This window comes from Phascolarctos cinereus, unplaced genomic scaffold (assembly GCF_003287225.1).
Source record: "Phascolarctos cinereus isolate Bilbo 61053 unplaced genomic scaffold, phaCin_HiC Scaffold_2;HRSCAF=192, whole genome shotgun sequence".
In the NCBI taxonomy this organism is placed as follows: domain Eukaryota; kingdom Metazoa; phylum Chordata; class Mammalia; order Diprotodontia; family Phascolarctidae; genus Phascolarctos; species Phascolarctos cinereus.
The window spans coordinates 7,832,616-7,856,776 of record NW_027555625.1 but is presented as its reverse complement, the minus strand read 5'-3'; the positions used below and the strand labels follow the sequence as shown (position 1 = coordinate 7,856,776).

General features: G+C 41.4%; 1 non-coding gene across 1 annotated transcript; it reads left to right on the top strand.

The window, feature by feature from the left end:
* The first annotated feature begins 2,622 nt into the window (after positions 1–2,622).
* LOC144456005 (U6 spliceosomal RNA) lies at positions 2,623–2,725 on the top strand. The gene has a single exon (XR_013484917.1). It is a non-coding gene; the product is annotated as a U6 spliceosomal RNA (small nuclear RNA).
* Positions 2,726–24,161: the final 21,436 nt, after the last annotated feature.

The following is a 24,161-nucleotide window of genomic DNA, read 5'->3' as shown; positions in this document are numbered from 1 at the left end:
AACTCATTGGTGGGTTTGAGGCCCCTCAGTGACACGTTCTATTAGATGCTAATGCTTGCTGCGAGGGTGCATGTATGAAGTTTTATCACATTTAGGCAAATGGAAGGCATGCTGGTGATAAGAGGGTCATAAGACACACAAGTCTTCAGCAGTAAGTGACCAGTGCTGCTGTTGTTTCCAATGTCATTCCTCCCAAGGACTCCCTGCCATGTCAGATAATCTGTACCGATTCTGGCATTAAAGTCACTTAGAGTTAGAAGCTTCTTCTCTTTTGGCACATCAATTATGAAGGTCTCCAGGACTTCTCAAAATTTTCCTTTTGACTTCATCAGGGTTTGTCACGGTGGGAGCATAGGCACTGATGACGGTGGAGTGGTGCTTTACTCCAAGTGGCAATCACACTGTCATGGGACTGCTGTTCACTCCTGTTAGTAGGCATACAAGCTTATCAACTAGATTAGTTTTGGTTACAAAACTTACACCAGTTTCATAGCACTCCTCATCACTGTAACCACTCCAGAAAAACGTGTGCCCAGCTCTGACTCAATAGGCTGGCTTTCCTTTACCATACTTGTTTCACTCAGGGCTGCTTTTGGATGAGATACCTGCTGAATTCTTTTACAACAAGAGCTATTTGTCTTGCAGGTCTACTGGATTTCTTGTTCTCCACAGGCACATACACATTCCATGTGCCAATGGTGAGTGGGATTATCATTGCAAAAACATTTGGGGCATTTTTTTTTGTTTCAACTGCAGTATAAGATCTCCACATGCCATGCCAAGTAGACCAGGATTAGGTTAGGTGAAGCAGGCAATTTTAGGGCCTCTTTTCTAGCCCCTTCCTCCCACCAAGAGGTGAGCAATGTGATCCTTGAAAAAAGGCTGCTCAGACACCAAAGGAGCTGCCCAATCCCACTGCTGCTTCAGACCAGTGAGAAGATGACCCTATGGTCTGGGCCACCTGTGCAGGGTTGTGACCACAGCTCCCAGTGTATCCACATCTGCTGCTTTGCCACTTGCTCATCACCACAGGCCTTTGATGTGAGTAAAGGTACTAAAACGGTATGGCTCATGTCTTTTGACTCTCATATAAATCGTAGTGAAGTGAGACAACATTGAGAGAAGTCATCAGCCTCACTCTCTCTTCCAGAATCATCAAAGTCCAGTGGCAAGACAAAAGTCAAGATGAATGGCAGTGGCTCAGGATGCATGGATGCCCTTGGTGTCTCTGATGTCTGACCAAGCTCAAAGCACTCCACAGAACCTACTTCAGCCCCCTTCATGACCCACTGGAACAAATTGTTCGCATCCACCTATTCTGCTGGGGGCAGTCTTCACATGCTTGGAACAGACAATGGTCCCCTCCATTTGCTGATGTGTTTGAGGCCCATCAGTTACTCTTAACCTGATTTAGCCCATGTACCAAAATGGCCACCACATGTGCTACAGCTTCTTGGAGCCAAAGGTGAGAGGTGGATGGGAGGTGGAAACCAATGGTGGATAAGCAGCCCTGAAAAGTGTTCAGCAGCTTTCAGGCCAAAGGTACAAGTATTCCCTGAACACCCATACACCCCAGAGAAGAGGGGAAGTCAATTTCCCACAGTCACCCAGGTATTAATAACTGTTCACATGCATATAACAACAACTAATTCCACAGCCTACAAAATTCCTTTCCTCCCAACAATGCCATGATGGAGTGATCCCAATCCCACAGTCCTGGAAACTAATATCAAGAGGGAAGGAGAAAGGCCTTGTGCATGACCACACAATAAGCATAGCAGGGCTTCAAAGCACAGGGGCAGGTGCCTCCAAATCCAGCACGCTTTTCTACTTCTGACACTTACTAGCTATGTGACAATGCACAAGATCCTTAACTTTTCCGAGCCTCTGAGACTGCAGATTTTCCTTCTACATTGGTAGGTAGAGTTTTCTCAATAAGAATTCTCTATACCATTGAAATTACAAATCCAGACACACACACACACACACACACACACACACACACACGCACACTCAAAAATGGTACTGACTTTACAAGTCTGCTGCAAAGACGAAATGTGAATGTAGGTAAAAGGCTTTATAAACATTAAAAGTTTCCATAATTACCAGCTCTAGTTTTTATTCATCTTATTCTTCTAACCTTTTTCAACGGAGTTCAGACAGGAATGATCCTGGAATGAGGTGCTGTCCCACTATTATTCTTTTAAAAGTTATGTTCTTGGTACTAATGCACATGTTAGGTAGAAAAAAATAACTGTTCTTCATAACTGAATAAAAGTACTGGGATACTGGGATGCTGGCTCATCTTCCTTCAGCTCACTGCAGCATCCTCAGTATAAATCCTAGAGTATACAGGATTATGGGGATGATCCATGTTTTTTCCTGTTCCTACATTATATTTGGAAAACTTTTCATCCCATGTATTTTGGAGATTATGAGAGTTAGATATGGCAACATCTATTAAAAACATTATCTTCATATTTTTAGGGATCAAGGTTATGTCCAGGCTTGTATCAACAACAGCTTTATTTGTGGTAATGCCTTGGTTGTGACAGAGTTTATTTATGAAATTATCAAGGCTATATTGAGTCTCAATTTTTAGTTAGGAATTAGGTAGCTAGAGCTTGCTTTGACAGCACATACTAAAATGGGAATGATGCAGAGCAGACTAGTATGGCCCCTGCCCAAGGATTACATCCAAATTCATGAAACATTCCTTATTTTTGCAAATGAAATTAAATTGTGGAAAGAAAAAATGCTTAAAATTGGATGGGAGGATCTTTTTACATTTTCAGAAACTAAAAGCCAAAAGTGGGAAATACCTTGAATATATCTGTTAATGCCTATATAGTCATAGTGAATATGACAAATACTGAAGGAAGCAATCAGATGTCTCATTACACAGAGCAGTGGTAAAGTTTCTAAGAATGATGCCGGCAAACATTTTATATCAATCCCTTTTTATTAACACATGGACTTCAGCCAGTATGCTGACATGTTTTGTATGTTATTAGCACCTAGTCATGGAAACTCAGATGGTATTGATTCAGTCTAAATTTAAGGGGAAATGTTTTTGGAACTACCAAATATATCAAAAAACAATTCATCTGGGTGTAGGAGGAATTTGTTTTCGCCTTAGATAAAGGTAAATCAAACTGTGAAATATTTTTATACTGGATGATGACTATGGAGAAAGTATTCTTCTTTCCTAATAAGGAAACAAGCATTTGCTTTTCTCAAATTGTCTTAAATGATTAAAGCTACAGTGTTCTAAGCTATGCCTGTTGTATATTATTAAAGAATAAGGAACTGACTTAGATAAATTACAATACCTAGTCAAGTTCTAATGCCTAGGTAATAGTAGCTCCTATAGTATTCAGAGATGATGAGTGGACACACATACAATTGCTGATTTCATTTATGACTTTTTTAAAAACTACTGAGGGATTTGTAAATGTTTCCCATCTATCCTTTTATTTGGGTAGGGATAAAGTAAAACATTTATGTATCAACTCTGTGTATATTGGTGTTTTTACAGCAGAAAATAAAATCTTCGAATGCACTTTTTTTTTGGCAAGACAATTGGGGTTAAGTGACTTGCCCAGAGTCACACAGATAGTAAGTATTATGTGTCTGCGGCTGGATTTGAACTCAGGTCCTCCTGACTCCAGGGCCAGTGCTCTATCCACTTTACCACCTAGCTGGCCCCCTTATGTACTTTTAAGAAAAGGAATTAGGTAGTTAGATGGTATATTGAAATGAAAAGAGTGCTGGACTTGGAGTCAGGAAGACCTGAGTTCAAATCCTGCCTCAGAAAATATATTAGCTATATGACTCTGGCTAAGTTTTAGGCTGTGTCCTCATCTGTAAAATAGGGGTCATAGAAGCTACCTCAAAGGACTGTGGTGAGGACCTCAGGAGATAACATATATACAGGGCTTTGCAAACCATAAAGCACAAACCATAGAAATACAAGCTACCGTTTGTCATGTCAAGTGAATAAGCATATATTAAGCACCTACTAAATGCCAGGCACTGAGCTAGAGATAGAAAAAAGGATAAAAGTCTCTTCTCTCAAGGAGCTCTAATGGGGAAAATGACTGTGTACAACCTGTGTACAAACAAGATAAATTAGAAATAATCTGATACGGAAGGCACTAGCTTTAAAGGAGAATGTCTCTCTAAGTATTCAGTAGGTGCTAAATTTTTGTAGCCTAAATATACCCGGTGCATTTCCTACTGTTTCTTTATATAATGTGCATCAGTCGGTAAGCCCAGTCTCTTTGGAGATGATTTTTTCCATCATTTCTGGTTGCAAGGCCTAGCACAGCATTGCTGTCATTATTTCCACTGAAGGGTGTCTTAGCCACAAGGGAAATCTTCTTCCCTGGGGCATCAGCCTGTGCCCTGAGAACTAAGGAGTGGAAAGCATTGTGGCAGCCTCAGAACAGAGCATTCCATGTGAGAGACTCAAATCAATTCAGTCTAATTCGTTAAGTACTTATTAAGCAACTACTTAGCGTTAGGCCGCTGTGTGCAGCACAGGATATAAAGACAAAAAAGGAAAATAGTTCTTGTCCTCAAGGCACTGAGGCCTGAATGGTGGCTCTCAACCTCAACCCTTACTAAAGTGATGGAATTCCAAGGACACTATCTGGGTAACAAGAAAGAAGAGTGGACAGCCTGAGCAAAGGCTGGAGATGAGGGTTGTGTAGAGAGAGCAGGAAAGAAGTCAGTCGAGTTTGAAGTTCAGGGTGTAAGGGGGCTTCCTGAACCTCAGCCATAATCCCAGAGCCACAGAATTTGAGAGTCATAGGGCAACTCGGCATCCAGGAGCCTCAGCAGCTGAAGTAAGGACCAACCCATACATGACCAGAATCCCCATTGTAACATTCTAGACAAGAGGCAGAAGCAGCAGCTCAGGGCCACCTGGAGTCAGTGAAGAGATCGGCGTAGCTTAAGCAGGGCTCTTGTTCCTGGCAGCTATGAGAAAACTCAGTTGGCACTCCCACTGTGTGCTGCATTGGCTTTGTCTCCCACAAAAGAAGCAGTGTTGAGGAGACAAGGAAGCAATCGGAAAAAGGAATCAATGGATTTGGCAGAGGACAGGAGAGCTGTCCACGGTGGCCATGAGCAGCTGGACACTCTTTGTACATCTGTGCAATGCAGCCCCCAAAAGACCTCTCCACTGACTGAGGAGCCATCAAAATCCATTTCACTGAGCCCTGGCACCCAACGACATATTTGGGCCTGGACTTGAGTCCTGATAATTCCAGTTCCCTGTGATAAGAGCCATGGTCATTATCCTTGTAGGCTCTCTAAACATTGTGTGTCCAATTTAAGTACACATTTTCTTCCCCCAACTCCACAGCATATAGGCAGCCAAGCAACTATAAGAAGTGTCTTGTTAAACCGGGGCACCAAATAAACTGTCCTTTCTCAGGAGAGGAAGGATTTTCTCTCCTATACATACCCACTCCCCAAAGGGGTGGATTTCTGGAAGACATCTCATTTCCCATTCCAGGCAGGCTTATGGTCTTAAGCAAGAACCTGAACTTCCAGAAATCAAGGCCTTAAGCTCAGCTACCACCTCTTCCATAAAGCCTTCCCTGATCGCCCTCTTCACCACCACCTTTCATTTTTTCATACCAATTTTCTTTGTATTTAATTTATTTGTAATAGACCAACGGACTTGTAGTCAGGAAGACCTGAGTTTCACTCATGTCTCAAGACACTGATGGGCCATGAGACAGTAATAATAGCTAGAAGTCATATAGTAATTTGAAGTTTCCAAAGCACTTTCAAATGTTGCTCCATTTGAACCTAACAACAACCCTAGGAGGCAGGTATTATTGTTATTATTATCCTTATTTTACAGATGAGGAAATGGAGGCAGACAGAAGTCAAAAGAATTGCCTGTGGTCACAGAGTTAGAAAGTGTCTGAGGCCAGATTTGAACTGAGGTCTTCCTGACATCAGGTTCAATGTCCCAGACACTGTGACACCTCACTGCCTCCAATGTGACCTTGGAAAAGTTATTTAAATTCCATCAGCCTGTTTCCTCACCTCTAAAGTGGGCACAATTCTAATACTGTCCTTGAAAGAATATTGTGAGAATCTAATGAAATAATGTACGTAAAGGACTTTGCAAATTTTAAAGCTCCTTCTAAAGATCAGTGTTATTATTAGCTATTTTTGCCCCAGTAGAAAGCATATTTCTTGAATTCAGAAATTGTTTTTAAATTCAATTCAACAAGTGTTTATTAAGTATCTACTTTGTGTTAGGTACTATGCTAGGTTCTGGAGGCACAGTCAAAAATGAAATAAGCTTTGCTCTCAAGGAATTCTCCCTCTACTGAAGGAAAACTAAATGCACACAAACAGGCCTACATTCATACAAAGAAAAGAAAAAATATAGGACCACTCCAAAGGCATTTCATGGTGAAGAGGCAGGAGGTACTGACAGGTGGGGGATTTAGGAAATATGTTTTATAAGAAGTGAGACTTGAGCTGATCTTTGAAGGGAGCTAAGGCAGAGGTAAGGAGAGAGGGCATACCAGGTATAGAGCACAGTGTGGATAAATGCACAGAGAAAGAATATAAAATGATACATCCAAGGAACAGCAATAAGGCTACACAGGTTTTTAATAAAGAATACATGAATAATAGATAATCAAGGTAACCCATGGCACAACTTTCCCCCCTTCCCAATCTCCAGCCTAACGAAAACTGGATCCAATCTCTGGGTCACTATTCCTTTAAGTTTAATATGCTCTGAGAGTCACCATAAATGACTCTGGGAAATCTCCAAACATGCTTGTACCTTTGTTTCCATGAAAGTATATAAAGGGTCTCTGACTCCCTTACATGTACTCAAGGTAACATATGCATATCTGACAGAGGACAGTTCCTATTCGTCCCACAGGTAAAGGCAGAAAACTCCAAGGATTCACAGAATCTCATAAATAGATCTAGAAAGCATTCACAAGCTCATACATTCCCTTTGGAAAGGGGCTCAATAGGGAGTTTCGAATTTACAGCACTCTGACATTCCAGTGAAATCCATCTCTCTGGAGCTGTCCAACATAATCCCTCCTAGCTCCGTAGGGCTACCTTGTGGTTTAAATGGTTCTCCCAGAAGGCAAACATATTTTGAGGCTGCTGGACATGTTACCTTCTTCCGTTTGGACCTACACTGTCTTAATAATTCAGGGTAAGGGCTGGTAAGTGCCAGACTCCTTACTCTTCCAAGCTGTGCTGCTCATTTAACCCTTGATGTTCGTCTAGGTACTGAGGCCACTGAAATATTCTTCTCCCCAAGAGGCGCTCTGCTCAGAAACATCCCTTAGTGCGCCAACTTATTTACATATTTCCTCCATTCGAATTGAGGGCAGGGGATGCCTTTGCTTTTTCTTTGTATCTCTGGTGCTTTGAACAGTATATGGTATACAGGATGTGCTTAATAAATGTATGTGGACTGACTAAGTTGAATTCCTGAACTCTAAAACTTGCAAACATTCTTGAGCCAATCCCAAGACTGGGGCCACAGCCAAAACATCTCTTATTTGTTAGAAGGCTAGATTCTGGGGTCATTCTGACTATAAAACTTAGATTCCCACCCTCTACTACACAAGAGAGTGGAGTTAAGGAACATTATCCCTGAATGTTCCTCCTAGGCCATATGCTTTTTCTACTGCATTGCTGCCCCCGGCTGCTGCCATCTCCCAGGCTAGCAAAGGCCAAGGTCAGGAACCTGCCTCTCAAGCCCCGAAGTGGGGCACATGTGCCCACCATGTGCTTCTGCCCCAAGGCAGACGTCATTGGTTCCTGGAGAGAAGAGGGGTCTGTAGGCTCAAACAGAGTTCTAGTCCTAGAACCCAGGCCTACTCTGCTGAGTTCTAACATCTGCAGGCAGAGGACTCAAAAAGAACAAATTGATTTGCCATGAGGACTACATGAAGATGTAGGACAAACAACAGGGAAATTTTCAAAACTCTTCAATTAAAGTTCTTGTGGACATTTGGAAGAAAAATAAGGGGAGACAGAAAAAGGAAGGGAGGGATCTGCTGGCTCCCCTTGAATATGTAATGTTTAGTGTGAGTAAAGATAGAGCTCAAGCCAGAATCGGAAGCCCGAACCACACTGCTAAGCTCACGAGATAACTGACCTCCGTCAGTTTACCTGGGCACTGTTTGGAATCTCAGCACCAGCCTCCACCTAAATTTCTTGTACCTTAACTCTAATATGAGAAAATGTGGCTGCAGTTGGAAGCGTCCTTGGAGTTTAATTCCAGGATGAACTAAATTTATTATGGCTCTTAAATATCACATGCAAATGATTATTCTCCATTTTCAAACAAGAGACTGAGCTGAGCAGAGCCCTAATAGCCCTTCTTGGTGGCTGGGGAGAACTCTGTTTGGGGTAACGAGGAGCTGCAGAGTGAGGAAGACCTCACATCAAATCCTGCCCTGACACTTCCTGGCTCTGTGATGCCCCCACAAGCTGGTCGCTGATTTCTCAGGGCCTCAGGCCTCTCTTGAAGACTCTAAGCTGAAAAACACACTGCATTGCTGCCCCTTAAGCCCTGCTGTCTTCTTAATGGCCCTCCTCTCAAGGGCACCACCATCTTCGCAATCACCTGCACTTTATATACTGTCTCCTCCAGCAGAATGTGAGGGTGTAGAGGCAGGAGCTGTTCTCATTGTTGTTGTCATGGTCATTTCTTCATATGCCCATGCTTTGGTACAGTGGCAGGTGCTGGGTGCTCAGGGAGTAAATGCTTCTTGACTGACTAACCGAGGAGGAGGTGCCAATATGGCCTGTTACAGGAAGTTCCTGTTTAGGAACTAGCGACCCTGATAAAATGACAGATTCAGAAAAAAAAAATTATCCCACTAAGATATACAAAAGATTGTAGCAGGGGGCAGCTAGATGGCACAGTGGATAGGGAATCAGCCCTGAAGCCAGAAGGACCTGAGTTCAAATCTGGCCTCAGACACATAACACTTACTAGTTGTGTGACTCTGGGCAAGTCACTTAACCCCAATTGCCTGGCCCAAAAAAAAAAAATGATCATGGCAAAGTAGAACCAAGCAAATTGTTTTCTCCACAGTTTTAAAAAGTGTTGTTGATGGGGTTTTTTTTTTGTTTTCTCTTCATTTTTGAAAAGTTTTATTGTTATAAACAGATTAGTCCTAGCTCATAAAAAATCTTTTGTTAAAAAAAGTAAAACTAACAATACAGTGACCTTATCTGAAAGTGCATGCAACATTCTACATCTGTAGCACCCCCAAACTCTCCACTGAAAAAAATGAACAGAAATTGATTTTCTCTCCTGCCCAACCCTGACCCCTATTGAAAAGAGGGGGGAAAAGAAAATTCCATGTAATAAATGTGAATAGTCAAGCAAAACAGAATTCCTTCGATGCCTGCATGCATATACACGTGTGTATGAGTATGCGTATATGTCTATACATATATGTGGATGTGTGAAATATAGGTGTGTGTTTGTGTACATACATGCATGTGTGTATGCCTCATTTTTCACCCTAAATAATTGCTCACCTTAATAATTTTCATGGATGACATGTTTCATCATCAGTCTTCTGGAATCATGCATGCTTATTATATTATTGATTATTGCTTCTACAGCTGTCTAAGTTATGCTTTCTCTTTTAATAAGGTGTATGCTATGAAGTTTCTATGGTTCTGGTTATTTCCCTCCTCCCTTCATATATCTTCTCCTATTTCCCTTTTTTATTTTTTTTTCATCATTGTTTAAGGCACTACAATATTCAATGGTACTAATATGCCATAATTTATTCAGCCATTCTCCAAGTGTTGAACATACGGGTTGTTTCCAGTTTGTTGCAACTACAAATAAAACAGCTGTGAAGGTTTTGGTATAGCTGAGTTCTTTTGTAATTTTTCATCTTACTTGTCTAATAAAGCTCTAAGAGCAAAATAGTTGGGTCAAGATTTAGGATAAGTTCCATGACAATCTATCTTCTCCTCTTCATAAGATTGCGCCCTTCACAGTCCTGCCAGCAAACACTAGAGTCTATTTCTGCAGAGGGGCACCCACATTAGCTTTTGTCATGTCTTAAAATTTCTACCTATGTAATCAGTATCAGGTGGTACCTTGAGGTTTCTTTGATTTGCATGTTTCTTGGATTCTGGACTTGGGCTTAAAATAGAGGAATCACAAGCCCTTAGCAAGAAATGGAGAGCCAAAAAAAAGCATACAAGACTAATCAAAAGAACTTTAAGCTAAAAAGGAAGGGCAAAGGAGAAAATGTCTATGGATCTCTAGGAAGCATGGGAAGTAGCTACAATGTTTGAAGAATAGCAGCAAAAATGCCCAGAAATTCACAAGCCAAAAATATCCAAAGAGGGAGTCAACAGTAAAACTACAGTCACTCCATCTATGCACAAATGTATAAAGCAAGAGAGTAAGAATAATAGGCAAAGTGAACTAAATGGGAGTACTTTTAACATTCCAGGAAGCATGGAAACTTTGTAGGATGAGACTTCAATGGAATATGGCTCTGGAAAATGACCCTCTCCTCAAAAGGAAGACAAAAGAGAAAGGATAGGGGTGCTGAGTGTCTGTATATATGTTTATATACATATTATACATGTATATAAAACATATAACATATACATGTGTGTATACATACAAATATATTTATATTTAATCAAAGCACTAATAATAAAAGCTCTATATACATATGTATTTTAAAGAATATATTCTCCATTAAGATGGAGGAATTTCAGGAGGGATGGGTTAGAAATGTGGAGAAGGACATTTGGGTGAAGATCAAGAGGAAAAAATATCAGATATTGACATCAGATTATATTACAGACCACTTGGCGATAAAGAAGAAAATGATGAGAGTTTGGGAAATAAGTCACAAGCTTGGCACAGAGGCATGATATCATAGCCAAGGGGAAAATTACCCAGAGTTACCAAAAGTAGATCAGTTACTGTCATTGGTTTGAATCAATAGTAATTTCATCCTTTAAAGGGTGAAGGAAGTAATAAGGCAGAATTCTATCCTGGATCTTATTTTGTCAACTAAAAAGAACTAATTTCAGACATATAAATGAGAAAAAAAACTAGAGGGGGGTAGTCATTCTATCTAAATTTTTGACAGAAAAGAGGAAAGCCAAGCATATCCGGCATGTACTTTAGTTTCTGAGAGAGTAGATTTCTAAATGTCCAGAGGAAAGACAAATAGGATTCTATGCACTAAATCCTACAAGAGAAATCTCTCTCTGACAGACAGAAAGTTCTCAAGAAAGAAATTCTGAAAACAAAGAGAAAGTCGATTCTGATGAGGCAAAAATGGAGGAGGTGTCTGAAGAGGTCAATATGTACTCACAGGGGGCTCACTAATCAAATGAGGGTTTTCAGAGATACGTACATAAAATAGAAGCAAAGGTTGGGAACAGTGTTGACAGCAAGAACTGGCATGAAGCTTTTAGAGTTGTGTCAGGAACGAAAAAGTTCAGAATGAACTAAGGCTGGTGAGAAAAGCCAAAGACCAGAATATTTTTTTTCATTTTTATTGGGAAAAAATGTGAAAGATCAAAGGAAAAAAAAAAGATTGCTGTCCATGGTGGATAAGATAATGATAATTGAAGACAGAATAGTGGAGATTTTTGATTTTTATTTGTTTCTTCTCTCTCTGTGAAGGAAAATTATCTTTGTAATGAAAAGAACAGAAAACAGCTAATAATTGTTATAAAAAGACTAAATAATCTCAGGCTAGATAGAGAGATATAATGTCTAGGACCATGGAGGTAATAGTCCCTGTCAGATAAGAGATGGAGAATGGTGCTTCTTTCTGAATGTTACATTTTTAAAAAGACATTAATAAGCTGAAGGGTACAGAGGAAGACAACTAAGAGGTTGAAAGGCCTTAACTTCTTCCCATAGAAGGATCAGTTAAAGTAACTTGGGATGTTTCAGATGAAGAACAGATTTAAAAGTGATGGGCTGATAGCCTTCGAAGATTGTAATGGCTGACACGTGAAGGAGGAATATGCCACCCGGCCCAGACAAAATGCATACACAGGCAAACAAAAATGGCAGATGTGATTACTGAACCACCATCCACCATATTTCAAGCAGATAGTTAACTATTTATTAACTGCCTACTATTAACCAGGTACCATAGCAGGTGGTGGTGTTCAGTTTTTCAGATGTGTCTGACTCTCTGTGACCCCATTTGGAGTTTTCTTAGCAAAGATACTGGAATAATTTGCAATTTCTTTCTTAAGCTCGTTTTACAGAAGAGGAAACTGAGGCAAACAGGGTTAAGTGACTTGCCCAGGATCACACAGGTAGCAAGTGTCTGAGGCAAGATTTTAACTCAGGTCTTCCTTACTCCAAGTCCAACACTCCATCTACTGTGCCATCTAGCTCAGGATACAAATACAGATGTAAGAATCACCTGCTTTCAGGGAACTTATAATCTATTAGGGTATGCAAATGCAGGATATGTATGTAAACATGCATTGTATGTGTATACACACACATATATACATATATGCATATACATACATTGTGTATGAGTGTAATGTATGCGTATGTGTGTATATACACATACAACCATGTGCACACAGAGAGTGATGAGGATAGGACCCTAGCAACTGAGGATATCAGGAAAATTCTTTTTGATAGATTAGGAGAGAATGGGAGAAATACCATAGGATCAGTGAAGGATAAATGTTTTCCCACTTTTCAAAAATAAAAAAGAAGGGAATGGATTCTGTAAATTGCAGGCCAGCAATCTCGACTCCAATTCCTGATATACTTCAGAGAGAGTTGCTAACTAGATGGGTAGTGAATATGGACAGAATGGGTTTATCAGGGTCCCTTGAACCTGGAGTAGAATCTCTGATCATTCAAGTCTCTGCCCTGGGGGGTATAGATGTGCCCATTGGTACTTTATTAAGAGAGCTAAGAGCTCCTGATTTATCCACGGAGACAGAGACTGCCCAATAGGAGTTGGTGGCTTTGGAACTAGGCCTTGGCCCTTCCCAGGAGATTATCAAGGGAACATTGACCAGGGGGTGTTTCCAGAAGGATTTGTTTGGCTTGGACTCTTGGAAGGCCCCATCCTTCATGCTGACCTATAAAAGTAAGTCAACAAACCAGCTCAGGCCCTTGGCAGCTTTCTGATGCTGCAGCATGGATAGGGGTGGGTCAAGATTTTTTTTTCCTCTCCCCAGTAACAATTAAACCCATGGTAACTGCACCCCCTTGATTACATACATATAGTAGAATGGTCCTGGCCTCCTTTTGCCTTTCTTCTTCCATTGCTAAGAGCACAAGAGTGGACTTTCCCAGGCCAATGATGGTAAGAGCATTTAGCTGGAGGATCATCCCAGGGAGACACATAAAAGTGCCATATGCTTATCCGCAGGCCCCATGGACACAGAGGTGACTTCTTCCAGTTAGAAAAGAAGGATTTTGGAGGCAGCAGGATCATAGAATCTAGTCTTTGAGACAGAGAAGAGAGAGTTCTTGGGTGGTGCCAGCCTGGGATTGGCTCAATACACAATCTAAGCTCAAAAGTTTGGAGGTCCCAGGATTGCATCATAGAATTAGAGTAGGAGGGGATATCATAAGCCATGTGGTCCACCCCCTCATTTTACAGATGATGAAGCTGAGGGCCAGAAAGGTAAGGTGAGTCAAAGTGAGTCTCCCAAGAAAACAGAGGTAGAAAGTGCTCAAACAGGGATTTGATCCCAGGTCCTCTCATTCCCAATCCAGCCTTCTTTCCACTGGGTCATTCTGGCCTTCCACATAGAGAAGGGGAGTTCCTGAGGTGGTTGGATCTTTTGGAGAAATAACAGCCTCAGTCACATTGCTCCCTGAAGCTGGAGGTGCAGCTGGGGACTGAAGTCATGACAAGGGGAACGAAAAACTTGTTTTTCTCTCCTTCCTTTTCAAGAGTTACTTGAATACTGGAGGTCCAATAGGAAGCAACTTCATAGTCCACCATGCCCAAAGTGTGGCTGTCTTCGAAATGAAGCACCCGTTTGGTGCTTAATTTCAAGTTCTTCATAATCTGGCTACAACCCACCTTTCTGATCTGTTTGTACAGCATCCCCTTTCTAAACTCAACAGTGAAACTGCTCTTGAAGACAGAGAGATGGGACACTTCCTCTCTCATCTCCATGCCTTTGAACTGGCTTCTCCCCATATCAGCAATGATTTTCTTCCTCACTTTTGCAATCCTTGGTTTCCTTCAAGACTTAGCTCATATGCCATTTTCCCCTGAAGTCTTCCCTGATTCTTTTCATTTACTGATGCCTGTCCCCAAAATTACCTTTACTTGTTATATCTTTCATATACTTGTATATGGACATTTCAAACCCCACCCCTCCAATAGAATGGAAACTTCTTGAGAGCAAGGAATTACTTTTTGTCTTTGAATCACTAGTACCTAATAAAATGCCTGGAACATAATAGTTGTTAATTGATTGATTGGATGAGTGGCTGAATCAAGGGAAAGATTTTATAGGGTTGTTGAAATCTGAGCATGCTTCTGGGGTGAGAAGAATAAGACAGACAGACAGAGATGGGGGGAGAGGCAGAGACAGAGAGGAGAAAGAGAAAGAGGGGGGAAGAGAAAGGTAAAAAGAGCTTGAAGATACAAGAAAATAAACACATTAAAGCAAAGTCGCAAGGGAAATAGGAGGGGTGATACTGAGTATACAAGTAGAAGGGTTGGTCTTGACCAGGCAGAGAGCCACTCCCCTCTGAGACTGGAGGGGAAATGAGTAACATGGCTGAGGACTGAAGGAACATAGGTTAAGAAAGGCTATCTTGGATGAACTTGGCTTTTTCAGAAAAGTTAGAAGGAAAGTGATTGGCTGTGAATGAGGGAAGAAAAGGAAGATTTCTGGTAGTCATATAAAAGAGAGGTAAAGGGGAAATAAGAAGTGTTAGAAAGCAACTGCAGTCATCAAGGGCACCCAGAATGAAGGCCAGGACTAGGATGGTGATGGTGGAAATAAAGGGGAGGAGATAAGAGACAGGAAATATTGTGGAGGTAGAATTACCGGAGCTTTATTGATGAAGGTTGGAGGCAGCATTACGTCTAGCATGGGCAAAAAGCTAGAGTGGAAAGTGTCAGAAGACCTGAGTTTGACCTCTGGTACTGCATCTCCATGAGCAAACCTGTTCCCCTTAGGGTATGTGTGTAATAGTATGTATTGTCACTATGGGGGAGGGGGAGGGAGGGAGGAGAACTGTTTGACCTTTGTAAACCTTACAAGGGCTCGATCAGTGGGAGTTATTACTGACTATGAGAGGGAAAGAAGAGTCCAAGATAATCCCTAGGTTAGAGCACAGACCAAATGGTAAAGTAAGAAGGAGGAACTGGCTTGAGGAAAAACAGAATGAATTTGGTATGGGTCATGCTGACTTTGAAGTTTTGGTACAATGCTCTGGGCAGAGGGCATTAGTGAGGAAGGGAAAATATATATTGAAGGTAGTTTAATTGGGAGTCCTGTGCTCAGAGGAGGGATCAAAGCTAGAAATGCAGGTCAGGACAGTTTTTCTTTCCACCAGTTTGCAGAGGTGGGGGCCTAAGGGGAAAATATCAAGATAAACACTAAAATTTAAACCTGGGGGAAAATAGTTAATTTGACAATCCCCACATCTCTCAATCAAGAAAGAATGCTTTTAAAATCACAGCTGCAAGCCTGTGATTTTTGCCATCAACTCTCCATGATCTGGCCCTGCATTTAAAAAGTAATAACTTAATAACTGGTCAACTCTCCACATGTTTTAAGTAACCCAATTATCATTCTTATGATTTATTACTAATTACTAGGAAAGGAAGTCTGATAAAAAAAAAATAGCAGGAGTCAAGAAGTCCTAAGAAAAGAATTAGTCACTTTCATAAACAATGTTGAAGGAAGCCATTATATCTTTGATTTCCAGGGAAAGTGCAAAATTTAATTGAAAACATTTTCTTTCCTGATGCTCCTTAATAGCACCATGAAATCATAAGCAATGCATTATACAGTCAGGCAGATTAACCCAGAATAACATTTAAATCTTCATGGTGTTCATGGTACAAGTTATAATGGAATATCAAGAGTAATTATGAGGCCCCAGCAAGGAAGCAGAGATTGCGGGTGCCTGGTCTTCTGACTCTGCTGCCTTAGGCCAGAATCATGGAATGTCATAGCTACAAGGAACCAGAGAACATGGATTATTTAGAGAAAGAAGCAGTGGCTAGGAAGACCCAGCCTGGCTTTAGAAAGAAAAGGGTGAACCTGGTTAATCCTGCAGATTTTTTGTCCCATGTTTAGAATTCTATTAGATTCATCAAACATTTTTATCTGGTGAGATCTTTTAGAATTCTTCATTTTTATATCCAATATATTAGCTATCTATCCCTCTCAACTTTTTATCCACAAATTTAATAAACATCTAATTTTGGAATTTATGAAGTCATTGACAACCTCTTCTCACATGTAAAATGGTGCTAATGCCACATATAAATATATACATGCACAATACATATAAATACATATATGAAGTAGTGCTATAGCACCTGCCCTTCCCAGTTGTTGTTAGAGTATTCTCTGCAGCAGCTAAAGCCTTCCCTCTGAGGTTACCCACTGCCCATGTGCCCCGTCTATATTTTGTGTACATGTAATTGCTTGCATGTTATTGCCTCCGGTAGACTGTTAGCTCCTTGAGGGTAGGTACTGTCTTTTCTGCCTTTTAGTACCCCTACTGCACTGCCCAGAACACAGTAGGTGCTTAATAAATGCTTATTGATGGATATAAGCACAATCCTGAAGCTAGAAACCTGAAGTGAGTCACAGCCCTTCAATTAACTCATTCTATGCTCTCAGCAAAGTCTCTTAAACTCTCTCTAGGCCTTAGTTCTCTCATCCACAAAATTAGGATGTTAGATGATCCCCATGGAGAAGCATAACTGGATATTTTTCTCAGAGGCCAATGGCAACAGTTGAGCTCTCTCCTCCCTTACATGCAGGTCAGAAAGAAAGGATTAGAAGGGAAAGGATTTCCGGGCCCTGCACTACTAGCACTTAGAAGATGCTTTTGCCTCACATATTTCTTTTTTTTTTTAGGCAATTGGGGTTAAGTGACTTGACCAGGATCACACAGCTAGTAAGTTTCAAGTGTTTGGTCTGAGGTCAGATATGAACTCAGGTCCTCCTGACTTCAGGGCTGGTGCTATATCCACTGCGCCACCTAGCCTGCCTCACATATTTCTACAAGTGGGCCTCACTACCATTATGTGCTAAGTTTTAGCCTGCTCATCCTATGGATTTTGTAAGTTTTGCATCCTTTGTTTTCAAAGAGGACCAATGCCATCATGGGGTGATGGCTTTACTTGCTTGAGAATTGGATTTAAGTGAGGCAGAGCTGCACAAAGTCAGCAGCTTCACTCTCTCTCCCAGAGCCATGGAAGTTCAGTGGACCAGCAATTACCAGGGGGTGCAATGATCGACCTTGGCATCTTTGAAGTCTGACCAAACTTTAAGTGCTCCACAGCACCTGCTTCAGCCACCTTCATGGCCCTTAGAACAAATTGTTCTTGCCTGCCCATTCTGCAGGGGAGCCTTGATGTACTTGGGCTAGATATCTCCTTGTGAGAGAGTGAGCCCTAGGTTTACTAAGGGAATGTCTTTAAATATACCACTCTTGAGCAAATGCCTTTGCTAAGAGCTAATTGAGTCTACTGGTTGATTATCATTGGGACAAATACCAGTGGAGAGTCATGAGCTATAATATTAAAAGTAGCCACCATAGGGCTACCCCTAGCACTTGATGGAACGGGCACCCTCTGAGGTGGGGTAGTCACTCCAGTTGTCTTGCTCTTATGAAGTCCTTCAGTCATTTCTGGCTCTTTGTGACCTCATGGACCATCGCACACCAATACTGTCCATGGGGCTTTCTTGGCAAAAATACTGGGGTGGTTGGCCATTTCCTTCCCCAGTGGATTAAGGCAAACAGAAGTTAAGTGACTTTCCCACAGTCACAAAGCTAGTAAGTGTCTGAGGCCCCAGAAGAGGAACTAAAGAAAATTCTAAGCAGGACAAACCAGTGAGAAGGCCTGACAAATTTAGTTCTTTACAAATTCAAAATCAGTGTGGAAAGTGAGTGTGGCAACGATGGGATTAATTGGGTCTGTGATGCGCACACTACTTGATATCATCCCTCCCTCTCAGCACCATTTAAATATATGCAATTAAGGTGATTATCCGAGAAAATATGGGGAAATTGAAGAAGAAAAGGGACATGTTTATCTTCAGAAAACACATGAACACCTTGCAGCTTCGCTTCATTATCTTGGTCCTGGCTCTCCAAGAGCCGGCACATTCTTCAATAGAAGCTCTAATGTGTCGGTGCATGGCTCCGTTAATACTAGTTTAAAATTCCCTGCGCATATCCAAACAGCTCTGTAATTTGTCGGTGCTATTATTGTATTTAACATTTCCCATTCTGACATCTAATTTCCAGCACTGCACGGCCAATATTATCACCAGGGGATATAAAAGGGTTTATTTAAATGACCCACTTGTAGATGAGGAGATGAAGAGAAACAGTTGGAACTAATATTTTTCCCTATTCACACAGAAGAAGAACAATCTAACATGAGTCAAGAAACAGTCATTAGGTACCTACTATGTGTTGAGCACCATGCTCAGGGCTGAGCCAAATACAACTTAGATGAGGCCCAATCACTGTCCTGTGGCATTTGTAGTGATTTATCAGACACAATCATATATGACACATGCATTAGAGGTGGGGGGGGGAGTAATGTCTGAGAGGTAAAGAGCAATGTCATTATCAGAATTGGGGTGGGGGAGGGTCAAGGAAGGCTTCTTGAAGAAGGGGGAGTGGAATTTTGAGAGGTTCAACAAAGAAAAATAGGAAGGAGACATTGTAGATAAAGAGAAAAATTCCTGAGCAAAGACTAGGGAATTAGGGGCTAATCTGAGTTTGTGAGCCTAGTGGCTGGTCAGTTGGCCTGGAATATGGACTTCATGGAGGGAGAGTGAGGATGCAAACTGAGTTCCATGGTCACAGAATCCTAGGCCCAAAGCTGGAAGTAGCATTGGGGTTATCTAGTCCTACCTTCCGATTCTGTAGCTGAGAAAACTGAGACCAGAAAAGTTCAATGACTTAGCCAAGGTATCATACATAGCCAGTGAGTGTCATGGCAGAGCCACAATTTTCACTGAGGTCCTCTGTCTCTAAAGTCAGCATTCATTCCAACAAACCAGTGAGATAAGTCCGGAAGGGTGGAGTGGAACCAGATTATGGAGGACTTTGAATGCCACATAGAAGATTTTTAAACTTTACTGAGGAGGCAGTGGGGAGTCTTGGAAGATTTTTATTTAGAGAAGGAGGATCCTGGAGCTAGAGATGTCAAGAGTATTGGATTTGAAGATAGAAGAGCTGAATTAACCGCTATCCTCTGCCACTGTGTGACTAATTGGTCATTCAGTCTCCTCTTGAAAACTTTCAGTGACAGGGACCTCACCACTCCCACAAGGCAGAGCATTCCATTTTGGGATCGTTGTAATTTTAATTAAAGGCCAAGGATTCATAAAGAGCTCTACTCTGAAATCATTCATAAGCACACAGAAGAAGTATGATCAAAATGCTCCCAGTATAGGGCAATCAAATATGCACAAGAAACTTTCCTTTAAGTGCCTGCTTTGTGTGGTAGGCACATAGCTGCCAGATTAGAAATGTGGCTTAGCATTCTATCCTAATTTCTCCTTCCAAAGGAACTTTTGCCTATTTTCCTTAGAAATGGAACCATGGTTTACAATGGCTCCCATGTGCCTGCCTTGTCTCATTTCTCCTAATTCTGAGAGCCTCTGAAATTAAATCTGTTTCATTTCTTCATCATGCCTAAGTGGTTTGTTCCTGGGGAAATTAAGGTCCAATTTACAAAGGCGATAATGAAAGATTTCAAGCAAGCAAGCTGAAGATATCTTAAGTCACAGAATCTCCGAGATGGAAAGCAGCCCACTCCACAAAGAAATCTCCATTATAGCATACCCAACAAGTGGCCATCCAAGCTGGAACATCTCTAGAACCTTATACTTTGGGACAGCTCCAAATGTTAGCAAGTTTCCCTGACGTGCAGCCTGAATCTGCCCCTTTGCGGCAGCCCACCCACTATTCTTGCCCTCCAGAGACAAGTAGAACATCTCTTCCTTCCCTTCAGGTACTTGGTCTGCTATTATCACTCCACTTCTACCCCCAGTCTTTTCTTCTCCTGGCTTCAGGTCCTTAGGTCCCTCAGGCTATCTTGGTGTTCAGTCACAGAATCTCAGATGTGGGAAAGATCTCAAAGTCCATCCATACCTGGATGAGCATCCTCTCTAGAGCATCCCTGACAAGTTGGTCTGAAGATTCTCATCATTTCAATTCAGAAAACCTGCAGTGACAAGGAAGTAGACAGTCCCAATTTTTAACATTTTCTTCCTCACCTCAAGTCACATTCTACCTCCACAACTTCCCCAGGATCATATGACTTAGAGATGGAAGGGAATTTAGAGAATTACTCCAACATCTCACTTTATAGGTAAGGAAACTGAGATCCAGAACACACAAATGACTAATCAGATGTATCACCCATACAGCAACCCTAGAATTTAAACCCAGGCCTTCTGATTCTCAATCCTCTTCAGTAAACCATGCTATTCATATATCAGAATTTAGCATCACTTAGAGCACTTGTCAAGCTGTAAGATTTCAGGTGTTATTTCCACATAAAATAAAAAATCAGCAAACATGTTCAGCAAAACCAATTATGCCCCACGTGAGGTCTTACTCTTCATGACTTTTTCCATGAGGATGTTGATATCAGTCCCAGATATAAGCAAAAAATTCTACCTTAGCATTTCCCAGATACTCTCTGTAAATGAATCCTGGGGAACCACCTGAAATGATTTCTTAGTAGGTAAGCAGGCAGAGGAGGAGTAAAGGATGGGAACAACAGAGGAGCATGTGATTCAATGCTGGGAGCCTGGGAGCCTGGAGTCCACCCTCTGGAGCCAAGCAGAACAGCCCAAACACTGGATTACCAGAGAGCCCTTCAAATACTTGAATGCTGTCATTGTGCTCCAACCCAAATCTTCTCTTTTCACAATTAAATATGCCCAATTCATTCAACTTTAAGGAAGAAGAAAGGAAATGAGATTTATTAAGCTCCTACTATGTACCAGGCACTGGGCTAAATATATTACAAATATTATCTCATGTAATTATCACAGTAACTGGAGAGGTAGATGCTATTATTATCTGCATTTTATAATTGAGTAAACTAAGGCAAATAGAAATTAAGTGACTTGCCCAGGGTCACACAGATTGTAAGGGTCTAGGGCTGCATTTGGACTTAGGTCTTCTGCACTTCAGACTCAGCACTCATCCATTCAACCATCTACCTGCCTTTATTTGGGTAAACTATAGAGTATATGAGGGAGATTAATATGTAATTCGGCTAGAAAGATAGGCTGCACCCAGACTGTGAGGGGCTTTCAATTCATAGCAGAGGAGCATTTGATCCCAGAGCCAATAGAGAATCACTTGGAGGTTCTTGAGAAGAGGAATGATGTGCTTTAGGAATGTCATTTTGCCAGGTTCCTGGACAATGGGTTGAATTGTTGATTCACTGAACAAGAGAATCACTTTCCCAGTGAAACTGACCCATGTGGACCTTGGAAATGTAGGCACTAAACTCCAAAGCCCAAATGCCAAGTTGGCTGTGTCTTCAAAAAGACTCATTGCTCCAGGAATGAGATTTGTCAGGAGCAAAGCACTTTCATAACAAAGGGTTTAACATTTTTGAAGGACATCCAAATTATCCCCTCTTGCCAAATTCTTACTGAAGGGATCGAATCCCAGAAGTAAAATAAGAGTATTCTGAAAAAAAACTGGATAGGAGGAAGGGTTCAAGGTGTGGCATGTAGTCAAGGCACAATGCTGGAGCTAAGGAGAAATGGGCCAATTTACAGGAAAAAGTGTAGGACTGGTCACCAATGCTCAGTAAACCTTAAAGGGTTAGACCAATGTGAGTGTCTGAGAATCATGGGATCTCGGAGGCCCTAAGGACCTTGGGGGTGACGTATTCCAACTTATACTTGAACAAGAATCCTGCCTCCCCAATTGTCCAAAAGTCTTTTCCTGATATTGAGCACAATGTTCACCCCTTGCTCCTGACTCTGCCCTCTAGGGCCCAATACAACAAGCATAGTCCCTTCACTGCTACACGAAAGCCTTTCTCATACTTGTATACATCTATCATTTCTCTTGAGTCTTCTTTTTCTGGGTTAACCATCCCAAGTTCTTTCAATTGAACCATCAATGTCATGAACTGGCTACTCTGCATCATTCTCGTTTCCAACCTCTAGACTTTTCTCCAGTGACCTATCCAAACTGTGATGCTCAGAACAGTATAGCATGTTCCTAATGCAGACTGGTCAGCACAGAGGACAACAGGTCTCTCATCCCCTTATTCCTGGGCCCTGGGCCTCTCTTAACATGGCCTAAGATCATGTGGGCTTTGTTTGCCACTCCATCACAGACTGACCTTGTGGTCCACTCATACCATGACAGGTTTTGTCAGACAAACTTTGATCCGCTGCTCCTAGAGGTGATTATTATTGTTGTTAGTATGGACCTGGATGAAATTACTGGTCTGCACAAAAACAATACTTCCCCCAAAATTGGTCAAAATGTATATGCTAATCTCAAGCCTGTCATTGTCTAGCAAGCTGGGTGACCTCGGAAAAATCCTGCAACAAAATTCTTTCCGGTTCTAAACCTATGAGCCTATGAAAAGTATAAGTTGCACAAATTTAGCAGCTCCTAAATACCTAGAAATAGAATCAAGCTGCCAGAAGTACACATCAAAAACTCACTGACATTCATAAATTAGCAAATAACAAATCCCAATGTTGAAATCCACACCCTCCTCAATAACCTGCAGAATTTAATAAAGAGACCATATTGGAATCGGACCGAGATCCCAGATAAAACCTAGCTGCTTCATTAAATGTGAAAAATAACCATGCCAGGGCTGCCACTTGTCCCCAGATCATTTGTAGGTGAACTCCAGCAAGCATCAACAGGAGAAGAATGAAATAAGCTACTCCCATTTCTCTTCTACTTCACAATTTATAAGTCCCTGTCCTCACAAAATCCTTATGAAGTAAGTAGAACGAGCATTCTTAACTCCATTGGACAGATGAGAAAAGTAAGGCTCCTAAGTGTGAAGTGGCTTGCCCAAGGTCATGCATCTGGGGACCAGAACTTGGGCCTGAGCATTCTGGCTATGAGGACTGCTTGTGTGCCCCACTGCCCTGCTCAGAAAATTAGGCAAACCTTCCTTACACAATTGCTGAATGAGGAGCCCTGTACTGGCTTCTGGGGGGAGATTCAGAATTCACAAACTCAGATAGGACAGCACCCTGAGCTCAGTTAGCTCCAAGTCTGCCAGAAGGAAACACCACAGAAACAGATGCAATATGACATGAGAAGATCAGAGAGAGTGGAGGTCAAAAACCACTGCCTTTGGTGGTCAGGGAATAAATAAATAAGCGGATAAATAAATAAAAGGAAGGAAGGAAGGAAGGAAGAAAGAAAGAAAGAAAGAAAGAAAGAAAGAAAGAAAGAAAGAAAGAAAGAAAGAAAGAAAGAAAGAAAGAAAGAAAGAAAGAGAGAAAGGTTGTCCTTAGCCTTCTTCACCAAGCTTAGCTCACCCTAAACTTCAGTACTGATGTCATGGTTAGGTAGGTGGCATAGGTCCTGGACATTGAGTCAGAAAAATCTAAGTTTAAATCATGCCTCAGGCACCTAGAAAATGAGTGCTTAATCTCTCTAAACCTCAGTTTCACCCTCTGTAGAATGGGGATAATAATAGTGCCAGTCTCACAAGGATAAAGATAAAATGAGTTAATAAATGAGGAACTTTGCAAACTTGGAATTCTGTAGAAAGGTGGGCTATTAATACATTTCTAGGACTGGCCCATGTTTTTACATTATAATTTCCCTGTTTCTATGGAAAACACCACCATATCCTTCCATGAGTTTGCAATCTCAGGACTCCCGCTTTTTCCCTCTCCAACATGGCCAG